This window comes from Vombatus ursinus, unplaced genomic scaffold (assembly GCF_900497805.2).
Source record: "Vombatus ursinus unplaced genomic scaffold, bare-nosed wombat genome assembly UNPS02014770.1, whole genome shotgun sequence".
Classification (NCBI taxonomy): Eukaryota; Metazoa; Chordata; class Mammalia; order Diprotodontia; family Vombatidae; genus Vombatus; species Vombatus ursinus.
The window spans coordinates 8,517,666-8,534,132 of NW_020954548.1; the positions used below are offsets into that span (position 1 = coordinate 8,517,666).

Sequence of the window (16,467 nt, forward strand, 5' to 3'; positions counted from 1 at the left end):
GGTTTCTGTGATACCATTCTTTGCCAAGGTTTCTTCCTCATTCTGGGCATGGCTTAGCTGGCCTCTTGGAGATATAAAAACTAAAAAAAAAGTGTCTGGAGGTTGATGTAATAAAAAAGTGGGAGAAAATATTCCCTACAGAAACAAGGCAAAAAATTCAGTAGAAAAGGCACTGACTGACCCCAACTTGCTCTCCCTGATACACAATGGAATAAGCAATGAAGAGCTTCTTCTATTTAGGATTCTCCATATATAGAGGTCAAGGTGAAAAGAACAACAGAATTTCAGAGCTGGAAGGGACTCTACAGGTGATCAGTAATATCCCCCATAGATGGTCATCCAGCCTCCCCCTGTAGAACTCTAATGATAGGGACACAACCTCTTGGGACATCCCATTTTACTTTTGGACAACTTTGTAAGGAATTTCTTTATTTTAAGTGAAACCTTCCTCCTTATGATCTCCACCTAGGATTCTAGTTCAACCACCTATGGCAAGGCATCACTATGCAAATCCTTCTTTCACTAGACAGCCCTTCATGAAGACAATGATTGGATTATCTTCCTTAAATGTTCTCTTATTTAAGCTATCAGCACTCTTGGTTCTTTCAGTAGACCTTTGGTTTTGAATCACCTCACACTAGTTATTGTATACCATTTACCTCAAGCTTATCGATGCGCTTCTCAAAATGGGATGCCCAGAAATTGGATACAATACTCTAGGTGTGGTCTGATCAGAGCAGGGTGCACCAGAATTATCAACTCCCTCATTCTGGATACTATGCCTTTCTTCCTGCACTCTAAGGGCCCATTAAGTGTTTTGGTGACTACCCTACTGACTCATAGTGAGCTTGCTAAAAGCCCCAGATCTTTTTCAAAGGAAGGTCTGACCATACCTCCTTTCATAAAAATCTTTGTAAAACCAAGTGTAGGACTTTGCATTTATGCCTGTTCAACTTTATCTTGATAGATTAAGCCTATCATTTGAGTTCGTTAAGTTTTTTTTGGATCCTTTTTAAAAGATGAGTATATAACAACAGTGATTTCCCCAGTAGCTATCTCCTTCCTGGAATCTCCAGGAAACCTGAATCAATCGGTGATGTCAAGGTCTATCTTTTGTTTAGCCATTTTTTAGTCATGTCCAACTCTTGTGACCCCATTTGGGATTTTCTTGGCAAAGATACTGGAGTGATTTGCCATTTTCTTCTCCATCTCATTTTACAGATGAGGAAACTGAGGCAAATAGGGTTAAGTGACTTTCCCAGGGTCCCATGGCTAGTAAGTGTCTGAGATCAGCTTTGAATTCAAGAAAATGAGTCTTCCTAACTCCAGACCTGGAGCTGTGTCTACTGTACCACCTAGCTGCCCTAAAGTCCATCTTAAGAGCCTAAAATATACACCATTTACCTCCCTAACCACTATCTTTCGAAGTCCTTCCCTTTTTTCAAGGTTCCACCTCCTCATTCATGAAACCTTCTTTGATTGCCCAAACCTAGGTAAAGATAGCCTTTTTCTCTTCAAATTTCTCATAGGACTTTTCTTGAAGGTGGCTAAAGCAGGCAATATGGAGCACTTAGATCTTGATCAGACATCAAAGACACCAAGGTCATCCACTGCATCCCAGGCCATTGACAGTTGTCCTAACTTTTGCCCTGCCACTAGACTTGTATGACTCTGGAAGAGTGATTGAGGTTGACAACCTTGGGCAATGTTGCCTCACTTAAATCCAGTTCACATGCAAGTCAAGACATCACCCTGTGATGTCACTGGTCCTCTTCAAAAACGTAGGACAAACAACAAACATCAGTTTATAAGCTCTTTGACAGTAAGTTCTATCTATTTTTGTATGCCCTGTATCTAGAGCCATGCCTTGCGTAAAGTTGATGTTTAATAAATATTGATGAGGAATGAGGAATGAATGAAGGGTCTTGCATTCAACTTGGGCAAGACTAGGGCTAGATATATCAAAGACGGGATCTGGAAGAAGGAGTTTAGCTAGAGAAAGAGGAGGCGACTAAGGAAGAATTAGAACTGGCTCTTTCTATATTGTAATGGAAGACCAGAGTTGTTGGCTTTCAAGACTTCTATAATTTTTACTTTTTTATATATTTTAAACCCCTCCATGTTTTTTCATCATTAGGAGCAATAAAATCCCTACTAATGATGAGAAAACACATAATAAAAACAAAAGATGGGTTGTGCTTTGATTATAGAGAGCAGGGCAAAAAAGGTAGAAACATATCTTGCCTTCCGCAAGCTAGGTGATTATCATCCCAGGCCAGAGAGGGATTAGAATCAAGATAATTCCAATAAAGAGAGCTATGAAGTTCAGCGCTGGTGGAAGAAAAGGTGGAACGCGGAATGTATCAGGTCTGCAATGCCACACCATGACTTGGTTGTTATTCATTTCAATTTTGCTTACCCATACTACTATCTTTAGGAGTCCAGAGACTTTAGCAGTCCTAAGTCCTATCACCATTAATTAGCCTTTTACTTCAGTTTCCCCATCTACAAAATGAGGGTAACCAACAATGCCTGCCTTATCTACCTCATGGAGTTGTTGTAGAAACTCAACTATAATATGCCAAGGTTTCGTGACCTCTGACCCAAGAATTCCTGGAGAGAACAGCAAAAAGCTCAGAAGGTGTAGATAAGGAAGTACTTTTCATTTATCTTGTAAGTCATCATTTCCCCAAACATCTTTAGTGTTTTCTGTGTCCAAGATCTCAGTTAATTCACAGTTTAGCCTGAGGCGCAGGGTTCCAGAGGAACCCACATCACCCATATGAACATCTGGGACAGATGTCACAGGCATATTCACCTCCCAGAATTGCATTGTTCTACAACGAAGGGGTCTTACTGAGCTCTTTGGCTTTCTGTTTTATATGCACAGTTCTAGTTTAGGTAACATAGCTCTATTTCAATTCAAAGACCTTGGCTGTCCCTGATTTTATCTACTGCACAAGGGCAACCTCAGAGAGGGAGAGTTAGTACCCTTTAGAGTCATTAGAAACAATTTCTGCCTTTTTTCCCCTTACAGATCAACTTTCTTGATTATGGAAACATAATAGCTATGAGAAGGCTTTATACTTTGAATAAAAACACTGTAAAATGCAGGTTGTTGACATTATTTTGAATTGTCAAGCATTGCTTTAGCCAGGAGAATAGAAGACTCGGAGGGAAGCAAGGTTGGTTGCCATCTGCAAATATTACATAAGAATTAGGCAATTTCTCTATAGCTCCAGAGGGCAGAATGGGGACTAATGCATGAAAATTATAGGAATATAGATTTTGACTCAACATAAGGGAAAACTTGCAAATAGCTAGAGTGTAGAGAGAAGGGGATGGAATACTCCCTGAAGTAACCAGTTCTCTATCGGTAGAAACCTTTAAGCCATATGTTAGGGATGCCGCATAAAAGTTTCACTCTTATAGTAAGGGTTGGACTATATCAGGGGCAGGGAACCTGTGGCCTTGAGGTAGTGTGGCCTCGAGGCTGCAGGTTCCCCACCCCTAGACTAGAAGATGATTCAGGTATTTTCTATTTCCAGGATTCCAGGATTCTTCAAAATATACCTCAAGCTACCTGAGGCTTTTGAGCTTGCTTTGGCTTGTTTGCTCAAATAGACTCCTCAGTTTCTAACACCGACAAGACCTACGTCAACTGTTCATTGATTATAAACTCAGAAAACCTTGACCAACGTAGTGCCTCTTTGGCAGTTTCTTTAGGCAAATCATTGCATTTAGGATAGTTCCGTTCATTTGGAAGTTCTTTTTTTAAGCTCACATTTATATAGTGTTTATGATGTGCCAAGCATTGTACTAAGAACTTTACAATTAGGATCATTTGATCCTCACAACAACCCTGGGAAGTAGGTGCTATTATTATCCACATTTTATAGATGAGGAAACTGAGGCAAAGAGAGGTGAAGTGACTTGTGCAAGGACACACAGCTGGTGTCTGAGGCTGAATTAAAATATGGGTCAGAATAAGTCCAATCCCTGTCCAAAGGAAAGGTATTGGACTAGATGACCTCTAAATCCTCTCGTAGCTCTAATTTATGATCCTATGATAGCCTTAATTATAATAAATGATTGGTACCCCTCATGGCGCCTGAATTGTTATCACAGGAGGTTTTAGTTCACACTTTCATAACGGCTAATGTGCTTGAAAGCATCTTCTTCTAAGGTGTCCAAAGAACAAAAAGTAAAAATAAAACACAGAATGGGGAAACAGACAGACAGACAGACAGATACAGAAAAGATGGGGTGAAAGGAGGGGATTAAGAGAGGGAGAAACATAGAGGGAGGAAGAAGGAGAGAGAGGGGGAGGCAGAGAAAAAGGGAGGGAGAGAAAGAAGGAAAAAGAGAGAGGAGGGAGGGAAGGAAAGAGAAAGAGTGGAAGAGAGAAAGACATACAGAGAGAGTCAGACAGACAGACTGCATCGAGTGTGAGGAAGGGATTAAGAGGGAGAGAAGATGGAGGGAGGAAGAAGAGAGAGAGGAGGAAGAGGAAGAGGGAGGGAGAGAAAGAGGATAGAAAGAGGAGGGAGGGAAGGAAGGAGAAAGAGTGGGGGGGAGAGAGAGAGAGAGGGAGAAGGAGAAGGGGAGGAGGAGGGAGAGGGAGAGAGAGACTGGTGGTGCCAGCTGCAACCATACTACAGTGAACAGAAAATCCCAGTGCTGATGGTTATAAATAATGCTTAATGAGGTTTAAAGTGCTGTAAATTAACACCCAAGAGGGGCTAAAAGCTTCCTTCTTCACAGGACTTCCAACTGAACACCCTAGATCTGAACAAGCTTGATCATGTCCCTATCTTTGGAATTTCTCTCCACTCCCTAAGAACTAGAATGAGGAAGATAGATCTTCCCTCTAACTCCTGTCTGAGCTAAGCAGCTCTGTGGGGAGAGGTACCACAGTGATTTGGTGAACTCCACTGAAAGAGAAAAAGAGATAAATGATTACGTATAATTCCTTTGATAGCTAGATAAATATTGACTAAGAGTATCTATTAAGAAAAGGTGTTCAGCTCTGTCTGGGAGATTTATCCCTCCCACCGTTTCAGTCACTTTACCTGAGTGAATCGGGCTCTGTTGTTTCTCTCAGTAGGAGCTGCCAACCTAATGACGCAGCACAGCACTTTTCAGCAGGAGGCCCTGCCTCATGTGGCAGACCTGACCTGAGACAATTCAGGTCTCATTTAAGGTAAAACCAATATTTTCTAGCTTGTTTTAAAGTTAAACTGATTTGTAAAAGAAAAACAATAATAATAATAATTTGACAGTACCATTACAAGCATCAAGCCCAAGTTTAATACATCAGATAAAATATACTTTCTGCTTCTCTTTCAGGCATTTCAATGATGAGAACAGAAGCTTCCTAGTCCTGATTGTCCTGACATAGTGACCCAAATGGTAGCATGCTCTTTGTTTTTCAACTGTGCTGGTTTGTGTTTCAGACATTAAAGATGCTTTTGTGACCAGAGGCTCAATGCTTTAAATGAAAATGAAAAAGAAATACATGAAGTTTGGAAAATGAATGCCACAAGGACATTAGAGCCAGGCTAACATCCCCAGGTCCGCCAATGGGGATTGATGTCATATGACATCAGGAACCACCAAACCAAGGTCATGTGCCAAAATCCTTTTCAGGGAGATAATCACAAAACTGATCAAATGTGTCTTTCACAGGAGGAACAGTGTTGGGCAATGGGAAGAGCACTGGTTTTGGAATCAGAGGACCTGGGATGGTTCCTGACTCCTTCATTGAATATCTATGTGACCTTAGGAAAATTACTTAACCTTTCTGGTCCTCATGTTCCTCATTTGTAAAATGAGGCTTTGAACTAGATGGTCTCTAATTTCCCTTGGAGCTCTAAATGTACAATCTTATGATCTTCTTAATTATAAGAAATGATTGATACCCCCTGTAATGCCAGCTAGGTGGGCAGCTAGGTGTTTCAGTGGAGAGAATGCCATGCCATGTCATGAAGACTCCTCTTCCTGAGTCCAAATTTGGCCTCAGACACTTACTAGCAGTGTAACCCTGGGCAAGTCACTTAATTCTGCTTGCCTCAGTTTTCTCATCTGTAAAAAAAAAAAAAAAAGAGCTTTGAGAAGGAAGTGACAAAACACTCCTGTATCTTTCCCAAGAAAACACCAAAGAGGGTCATGAAAAGTTGGACATGACTGAAAAACAAATGAATAAAATAATGTCTAAATTATTATCATAAGGAAAAGATTGAATTAAGTACTTTTAAAATACAACCAAGATAGTAGAGAATCATAGACCCAGGACTAGAAAGGAACACAAAAGTCATCCCTGGTCTATTTGTACTTGAGCAGGGATCCTCTACCCAACATATACAGGCACTTATCTAGTTTCTACATGAACACCTCCACTGACTAGGAATTCACCAATTCCCAAGGAAATCCATTGCATTTTAAACACTTCTAATCATTTAGAAATTCTTCTTAATAGTGCATTAAAATATGCCTACATATATCCAAAATGTTATGCAGTATGTTCAGTTTTACAAAATGCTATAGATACATGATATCCTTTGAGTCTTACAACTCTGGGAGCAGGGGTTCTCAGAGTGCTGATTGTTAAAGTATAACTATTTTTACACCTCAGAAATTGACCAATGCCACAAATCAGGGCATGAAAATATTGATAACATCAATTAAACTTAAAAGTGTGTCTATCTCTCCTCCGTCCCCATGCCCTGGTCAATTGTTAAACGTTTATCAACACACTGCTGCCTGGGAGGATCATAACTCTACTCCCAGTGTATTTAACCACTTTATAGATAAGAACATTGAGACTTAGGAGGTAAAGAGACTTGACATTGTCACATAATGTCAGAGGAGGGACTCAAACCCAGGTCTTTCCTTACTCTGTTCACTAGAGCACACTATGCAATATTAGATGGTCCAATATTAGATCTTTAGAACTACCGTCTTGATCTGTGGTCCCTGGAAGGATATGGAGGAGTTTTAAATTGAACCTCACATGGCACTTTGTTTTATTTCCCTAATGGGTATGTCCTATAATATTGTGTATTATAGTTATCTGTGCTTATGTATTCTTCACTTTTAGATTTTAAGCTGTATGAGGTCAAGTATCCTGGCTCATTTATATACATACATACATACATACATACATACATACATATATATATATATATATATATACAAATTTTTTTTTTTTTGGTGAGGCAATTGGGGTTAAGTGACTTGCCCAGGGTCACACAACTAGTGAGTATCATGTGTCTGAGGCCAGATTTGAACTCAGGTCCTCCTGACTCTAGGGCCAGTGCTCTATCCACTGCTCTACCTAGCTACCCCTATCCTGGCTCATTTAAACAGTATTTCAAGTGCCCGGAAGAATGCTCTTCATACATTAGGAACTTATTAAGTGTTCAATAATTGAGCTAAATTAAATTATTTCAGTTTTAAAATTGGAGAAGGTTGAAGAAGACACACAGACGGGCACAAAAGGAAGGTATTATATGTTGAGGCACACCCGTTGTGCCTATCAGTCTGAACTATACTTGACTTTTACAGAATTTAAAAAAAAAATGACTGCACACACACACACACACACACACACACAGGTCAAGCTAGTGCCCAATTCAACTGTTCTGCTTGTCCACCTGCAGGAATATGAGACAGTAGCCTCAAGCTAACATCATATTGGGTGAAGGACAATAGAAAAGGATTCTGTCTGTCCCCTTGGAACAGAGTGGAGCATCAGGAAACACCCACCTGCTTTCCATAAATCATTGGATGTCCTGGTAAGTGAGTATCAGCAAGGCTGGGTTATATGATACAGTAATTATGTGTACTGTATACTCATTAATGTGGGGGCTTTGGGATCAGCAGATGGACTCTACACCACTGTGTCCATTTACAACTCTTCCTAAATGACTCATAATAAATCACAGTATTTATTATTCACATAGGCTGGTTGATAGAACACTGAATGGGGAATCAGGGGGACCCGACTCTAAAGGGGAAGGTGGTGGGAAGGGGGTGATGATTTGATGAGATAATGTCTAGAAAGGACTTTGATTCTCTCTTCTCCCTCCCACTAAAGATGCCCCACCAAGTACCTCAGAGGGATTATGTGAGAATTTGGGATGATGCCTCTAAATATTGATTTCAGAGTGCCATGTTATGAGATAAAGTAGAACTAGTAGACAAAAAGAAAAAAAATCCTTAGAATTTTAGAGCTTAAAGGGAATAACACCTTGTCCAGCTCTCATTTTACAAAGGAGGAAAGAGAAGGGCATAGTGGTTGGACAATCTGCCCAAGGTCACAAAGGTACATAATGAGAGTTGGGCCTAGAACCCAGGTCCCTTGACTTGCAAACCAATGTGCTCTCTCTCTCTCTCTCCCCTCCCTCCTTCATTTATTCTTCTCTGATCTCTCTCTTTCCTATTATCTTACTTGGACCCTCTTTATGTCTTTTTTTGTTATACTGTCTCTCCCCTCCCTCCGTCCTTTCCTTCCTTCCTTTCAAAAGTATTATTAAGACCTCTTGTTTTTACATCACAGTCATTTCTGGATGTCTACTGATCACCCCTACTCCCATTGCCACACAAACCCCACTTTGCTCACACAATCTTCTCTATTAAAAAAAAGAAAACAGCTAAGCAAAATCAACACTTTTGACGTCATCTGCAAGTATATGCTATAGTCCATGCTCATAGTCCTTCACCTCTCTAACAAAAGACAGGAGGTGCATTTCCTCATATCTTCTCTGAGGCCACAATGCCCTTCTCATTGCAGCACCTCTTTCCCCTAAAATATTCTACCTTATCAGTAATGTTATAAGTGGAGTCCTTTAAGGGGGCACAAAAAATAATGACTTGTCATTGAGTTTCCCAAGGAAGGGCACATCAGCTATTGCTGGTATCATAAGTGTACCTCAGTGAGATCAGAAACACAGCAAAGGATTTGGCTATGCTTGGGACCTCAGAGCTAGAAAAAAATCTGAGAGATTATTTAGCTCATTTCCTTTATATTGCAGATATAAAATCTAGTTACTCTTAGGCTCACTTCTATGGCACAAATTTATAAATACTACCTTCATAGTAATTCTGCAACCTCTTGCCAGAGGCAATGTGACACAGAGAAGGAAAATGAAACCAAGAGAAGCTAAGGCTTGCTCACGCTCACGTAACATTTATGAAGCACTTACTGTATATCGGGAACTGTGTTAACCTCTGGGCATACAAAGAAAGGCAAAGCCACAGTGCCTGCTCTCAAGGAGCTCACAGTCTAATACTGGAGACAGTAACAAGCTGTACAGCTGAGGTTGGAATAAAATCCATCCTCCATGCAGCTGCTAGTGATTTTCCTAAGGCCTGAGTCTAACTATGCCACTCCCCTACTCAGTAAATGGCAGGTGCTACCTATTATCTCTAAGAGCAAATATAAAGTCCTCTGTTCTATAAAGCATTCACTATCTGATCTTCAACCTACCTTTTCAGCCTTATTAGACATCATGGTCACTAGGATGCAGTTAAATGGACCTTCTTATTACTCTTTATATGCGCCATTCCCTCTACCTTCTCTGTGCCTTCTTAGCACATGCTCAGCAACGACTCACTCCTCACCTCTAGCCCATTCATCTCCCTAGTTTCCTCAAGCACCAGTCACATGAAGTCTTCCTGATCCTATGAGCATAACAAAAAACTGATTCAAACAAAACATTCTCTCCCAAACCTGGAATCCCCTTTCTCACAAATATAGAGGCCCTAGGAGGAAAAAATGGGCATAAAGTTAATATACAATGGTATTGAGGCACACATGAAGGGAACATCTGTGGCCAATGCAACTCACAGCTTTTGAATTGCCCGGCCTCTCTTTTTTTTCCTCCTGGATGGCAGGGCCTATCCTTGCAGAAGATTCACAAAGTGCACTGCAGAGCAGCTATACTCTGCACCTCCTCCAGCATCAAGCTCAGCCTGAACACTCAGCCAGTCGTGCCTTTTGGAAGGAACAAAGCCCTTTAGCCTAAGATTGGCAGAAGCCTCTGTGGTTCTGTTCCCTCAGGGCCTCATCTTTGGGATTTGTCACTGCCCTGGCCAGAGGTGAGAGAACAGAGGTATACTCAAGGCAGCAGCACTTATCAAGTTCCTACTATGTGCCAGGGACTGTGCTAAGTGCTGGAGATACAAAGCAAGACAAAAGACAGTCCATGACCTCAAGGATTTCCACAATCTAATTGGGGGGGTGGAACACAATATTCAAATAACAATGTTATCGAAAGAATATACAGGATAAATTGGAGATAATCAGCGGAAGGAAGACGGTAGCGTTGAGGGGGGATGGAGAATGTTTGAGGAAGAGCAAGGAGGCCAACGTCACTGAATCAGAGAATATGTCGGGGGAGAATAAGGTAGAAGACTGGAAAGGTAGGAGAGGAACAAGTTATTAAGTGCTCTGGATGCCAAACAGAGGATTTTATAGTTGATCTTGGAGGTGATAGGCAGCCACTGGAGTAATAAACTAATAACTATGGGAATGACATGCTCTGACTTGAGCTTTAGGAAGATCAATTTACAGCTTAGAGAAGGCTGGACCCGAGTGGCCTGAGGCGGGGGCCTGCACCTGGGTGGTGGTCATTGCCAGAGGAGACATCTCATGTATGAGATATTAGGAAGGTAAAATCAGCAGGATATGGGGAGGGGTGGGAATCAAGGATGACCTCTAGGTTGTGAACCTGAGGGGGTGGGAGGATGGTAATGGACTGTGACTACTCTTCCTGGTCCTAGGCTGGGCCCCTTCAGTGAAAGACTCCCCACTTCCTAGTGAAGACCGGGCGTTTCCCAAATCTACATTTCTGCAAGGTCAAAATCAAGCAATAATCTCCTAAAACTGAGATTCTGGATTCCTAAGGTGGGTTTTTTCTTTGTTTTTATTGTATTTTATTATTATTTTTTAAAAATTCTAATGTGCTCCTGTGGGTCTATGCAAATGAATGTCTAAGAAAAAGATACTCTTTGCCCAGGGGCACAAGTTCATTGTTTCTTCTTTTATTTCCTTTTCAGGTGAGCTTCTCCAAGTTGCTGATGATATCCTTTAGGGAATGGAATGATTCAATCACCAATCTGAAGTCTTTCTTACATTTCCTTGCCCATTATGACCCACAAATTTGCTAAAGTCTAAAAGGAGGCACACTTTTACATGCATATTCCTACATATATACACAAATTGTAAATGTTTGTGAAGTACTTAGCACAGTTTCTGGTGCCCAGTAGGTGCTTAATAAATGCTTGTTTCTTTCCTCCTCCTCCCCAGATTTCAGGCTTCCCTAGGACAAGGACTGTGTTTCACTTTTGTGTCTGTATCCTTAGAGCCTAGCACCACGCTCGACCCATACTGCTGTTGTTAAGTTGTGTCTGACTCTATGACCCTGTTGACCACAGCATGCCATTCCAAGATCATAGCCATCCGTTAGCATTTTCATACTGTCCGTGGGGTTTTCTTGGCAAAGTTATTGGAGCTATTTGCTATTTCCTTCTCTAGTGGATGATCTTTTCTCAGAACTCTCTACTATGACCTGTCTGTTTTGCGCAACCCTGCCCTTGAAGAGCTCATAGTTTCATTGAGCTCCTAACCTTCTGCCAGGACTAAGCAGTGATCCAGGAGGGGCACAGTAGGTACTTAATAAATGCTAACTGATCAATTCCCTTCTGAGCCCAAATCCAGTGCATCTTCAGCTACACCACACTCACTCTTTATATTTCCACATAGGAAAGAATAACAGGGTGCTCTGGTGCTGTATTGCTTTTATCCTTTGGAAATCTGGCAGATCTGAAATGAAATAGAATTCCATTAGCATTATAATTTTTCCTGGCATGCTGGGAGTGGGGGGTGGGGAGGAGGTGGAGAGGCATGAAGTTGAACATGAGTTATGAGATCTGTTTCTAAACAAAGACACTCACAGCATAGTTACATCAGTACTGCTGTTCATCAGCTGGAATTCTTCTCAGGTAGAAGGAATTGAGCAGAACCTTTACCCAAACTGTCTAAAATGGATGGTATAAAAAGGGTTTTTTTTCCTCTTCCCAAGTAACAAATCTCTCATAATGACTGAGAGAATGAGGTATAATAATTTAATAATAACTTTTAGTGCCACTCCAGAGACATTTCTGTTGCCTTTATTTTACTTTTAAATTGGGCAAGGCATTTTAAGTTTCCAAATTTCCCATTCTGCAACAAAGCAGAGAGGAGGAGGGGGGCAGAGAATGAGATTCCATCTTCATTTTCGGGCAAAGACTCTTCCACCATCTGTGCAGCTCCTGAGCTAGTTAAGAATAAGGATATGCACTGGCATGGTGGCTTTTCACAAAGTATACCGTATCACATTTGAGAGGGTACTCACTTTTCCCTAGTCAGGACTGGAAGCAATCTGGTAAGCTGGACCCAGTTCTTCAGATTTTCTCTCCTGTCCCTGAGGAAGAGACACTGATAACCCTTTCATTACCCCTCCCCCCCCACTCTCTCCAGGCACCCTGCTTTCTCAAGCATATCAAGACAAGACCATCTCTTCTGATAAACACCAAAGACAGATCCTGGCAGGAAGAGAGACACACCAAAGGAGACAAAAGGATCATAAATTTAGAGTTGGAAGGAACCTTAGAAAGTCCAACCCCCTCATTTTATAGATAAGGACACTGAGGCTCAGAGAGGTAACAAGCAGAAGAGTCAGAGGTAATTTCCTAGGGCTCCCAGGCTCGCATGTTTCTTACACTTAGGCATACACAGAATCTTCATTTTCCAGCAGCCTTCCCAGAAAAAGGGAATGGGCAATGGAGCAGTGAAGGCTAGGGGAGATAATCAGATCATTGGTATCACACAAGCCAATCTTCGCTAATATATCCCTGGGCTAAGTGCTTCCTGTAGGAATAATAATATATTAATAATAACAATAATTGAGGAGGACATGGTCTTAGATGTGGACTGCAGGCACATTCAGTGAGGAGGAGGTCTTCTGAGTTCAAATCCAATGTTCTTTCCACTACACCCTATTGCCTTTCCTGCATTATTAAACTATAAACATCTTGAGGGCAGGGATTTTTTCCCCCATTTCTTGGCAAGGACAATGTCTTATACACTATTCTATCAGAACAATTATTTTTTGAGTTGAATTGAAGTATAGTATTTACATATTGAACTATAAGGAGCATAGCATTAGTAACTAGTCTGTTAATTCCCCAACAGGAAGACAAAAATGATGGATGAAGATGTGGAATAGGCAACTAAAATAGTAGAATCAAGAAAGAAAATTCCAGTTTTGTCATTCTAATTCTGAACAAAAAATAAAGTAAAACACCAATATGGATATGTTCAATAAGCAAAAGATTTAATGACATCAGAAGTGATAAATTTGCTAAGAGCTTGGTTACTCTATGACCAAAGGCTAGGTCCCAGGTGGTAAGGAGGAGGCATTTTCAAAACACACAAAGGCACAAGAGTGACTGTGTAAACTTGACATTTCTTGACAATTTACAAAAGGCCCAATTTCTTTACAAGTAATATTTTTTAAATAAAAAGTTCAGTTGATTGATTTGTGTGTGTGTGTGTGTGTGTGTGTGTGTGTGTGTGTGTGTGTGTGGTTTAGGGTGATAATTACTTATTGGACTTGTTTCAAGGAATTGAAGAGTAACTCACAATCTGCTCCAGAGCACAAATTCGAATTAATGGGAATGATGGTGGAAGCTGACCAGAAAAAAGTCTTATCCAAGTTATTTCCATGATATTCATATTAACGACTCTTATCAGCCTATCAGGTAAGTGCATGCTGGGAGTTTTCTCTTGGTCATAGAACTTTTTGTTCAGTCTTGTCTGACTCTTCACAACCCCATTTGGGGTTTTCTTGGCCGATACTGGAGTGGTTTGCCTTTTCCTTCTCTAGCTCATTTTATAGATGAGGAAACTGAGGCAAACAAAGTTAAGTGACCTGCCCAGGGTCACAAAAGTTGTAAGTGTCTGAGGTCAGATTTGAACTCAGGAACAAGAATCTTCTTGACTCCAGGCCTAGCACTCTATCCACTGTATCACCTAGCTGCTGTCTGCTGTAGAACTCGAAAGTCACACTCTCAGAGATGGAAGGGATCCTAGAGGTCAACGATCCCCAACCTGGACAACCGATGGCATTTTTTTCCAATTCCCCAAAATTTTCCTATCAAACAGCCTAACCATGTAAAAGTTTTAAATAAAAAAAAAGAATCTTGATATACAAGGTAAATTACATCCTAACACAATATGGTAAATGTGAAACAGAATCTAACTCTTAGTCAATTTCTTGGATGAAAGGTTATGGCTGCCACATACCTTGATGGGAGATTTTGTTTATTGTGACTATACACTTGTGATGGTCTTCCCTTACGTTTTCAATGTATCATCGACTAGCAGACAGTAGGAGATATTTATTTCTTACTGGTATCATGGAGTTATTTTAATTATGGTAGTCTAATATTTATGGATTTACTTGACATATTCCTTTGAATAATGTAAATATTAACTGAAGAAGGATAATTATAAAAAATGAGTTTTAAACCTCACAGAAAGGATTTTCTTTGCAAAAATAATAGTGAACCAAGATTCAGAGTCACTTGCTCCTGACAATAATAATAAATTGGAATTAAATTATTTGCCTAAAAGGAGGAACACTGATTATTTAAAAACTGAGTTCATTGTTTGGTCTGGATCAAGGTACACACTACTAAAACCATAGTGTGTCATTTCCAAAAATGATTTGTTGAATGAAAGCACAAAGGAAGGAAAGTTTTCTTGACCCTGAAAAATAATAATCAGAATTTAAAAATAAACTGATCAACTTTTCCCGACAAGAATCACTGGAAGTAAAAAGTAAAGAAGTCCTTTTAAAAAATGTTTATAAATTGAGGAAAAAAAACACATATGCAAGTTTTCTTATTAATTACTTTTTAAAGGTATTGTCAGCAAGAAGCCCCTTTGACAATAAATAAAACCAAAGCAAAGGAAACATTGGGAGTCAGGCCCCTCTCTACATCTTTTAGTTATATCTTCAATCCCCAGGACAGAAAAATATAGTAGTAAGTGAGAAAGAAATACAGTCACACTGATTATCTTTAATTTTCTATGGTGTATTATTGCTATAATACTTCTGTGTTGACATTCCCCAATTGATAAATGGTCAAAGGATATGAACAGGCAGTTTTCATATAAAGAAATTAAAGCTATCTATAGTCATATGAAAAAATGTTCTAAATCACTATTGATTAGAAAAATGCAAATCAAAACAACTTTGAGGTACCACATCACACCTGTCAGGTTGGTTAACATGACAAAACAGGAAAATGATAAATATTGGAGAAGATGTGGAACATTAATACATTGTTGGTGGAGTTGTGAAATGATCCAACCATTTTGGAGAGCAATTTGGAACTACGCCATAGGGCTATAAAAATGTGTAAACCCTATGACCCAGCAATAGCACTTCTAGGGCTGTATCCCAAAGAGATCATAAAAATGCGAAAAGGACCCACATGTACAAAAATATTTATAGCAGCTCTATATGTGGTGGCAAAGAATTGGAAATTGAGGGGATGCCTATCAATTGGGGAATGGCTAAACAAGTTGTGGCATATGAATGTAATGGAATACTAGTATGCTATAAGAAATGATGAGCAAGTGTACTTCAGAAAAACCTGGAAAGACTTGTATGGGCTGATGCTAAGTGAAGTGAACAGAAGAATACTGAAGAATACAGGAGAATACTGTGCACAGTAACAGCCACATTGTGTGATGTCTAACTTTGATAGATTTGACTCTTCTCAGCAAAGCAAGGATCTGAGACATCTCCAAAGGTCTCATGATGGAAAATGCTATCCACATCCAGAGAAAGAACTATGGAGTTTGAATGCAGATTGAAGCATACTATTTGCTTTTTTTCCCTTCTGTTTTGTTTCGTTTCTTCTTTCTTGTGGTTCCTCCTATTGGTTCTAATTCTTCTTTGCAACATGATTAATGTGAAAATATGTTTAATAGGAATGTATATGTAGAACCCATATCAGATTGCACACTGTCTTAGGGAGGGAGGCTGAGAGAGAAGGGGAGAAAATTTAAAACTCAAAAGCTAATGGAGGTAAATGTTGAAAACAAAAAATAAATTAACAAAAAATACTTCTATGTTGATATTTGAATACTATTTCATAATGTATACATAAGTTTTATTTCATTAATGTGTATTTTTCTCCAATTATACAAATTACAAGTCGTCCAGGGCTGCCCATTCTATGGAACACTCGTTCATTCATACACTCCCCTAGGTTTGTCATAGAGACTCTACTCAACAGGATGAGGGCCTTTCTTGATTTTTGCTGACAATGAAAGGATGGCAGTGGAGCACATGGTCTGGCCACTTTCTCCACACGGCTACTCCATCCTTTTTCATCATATATTTCTTT

The 16,467-nt window shown here is 39.9% G+C and overlaps 1 long non-coding RNA gene across 2 annotated transcripts in view; it reads left to right on the forward strand.

Moving 5' to 3' along the window:
- Positions 1-13,793, forward strand: part of LOC114043593 — a 31,825-nt gene extending 18,032 nt beyond the window's left edge. The window contains exons 3-8 of one of the 2 annotated variants that reach the window (XR_003569131.1): positions 5,105-5,203; positions 5,350-5,412; positions 7,662-7,796; positions 9,898-10,101; positions 10,786-10,909; positions 13,669-13,793. This is a non-coding gene — a long non-coding RNA (uncharacterized LOC114043593). The remainder of the gene's footprint in view (positions 1-5,104; positions 5,204-5,349; positions 5,413-7,661; positions 7,797-9,897; positions 10,102-10,785; positions 10,910-13,668) is intronic. The other variant, XR_003569132.1, reaches the window with a different exon arrangement.
- Positions 13,794-16,467: the final 2,674 nt, after the last annotated feature.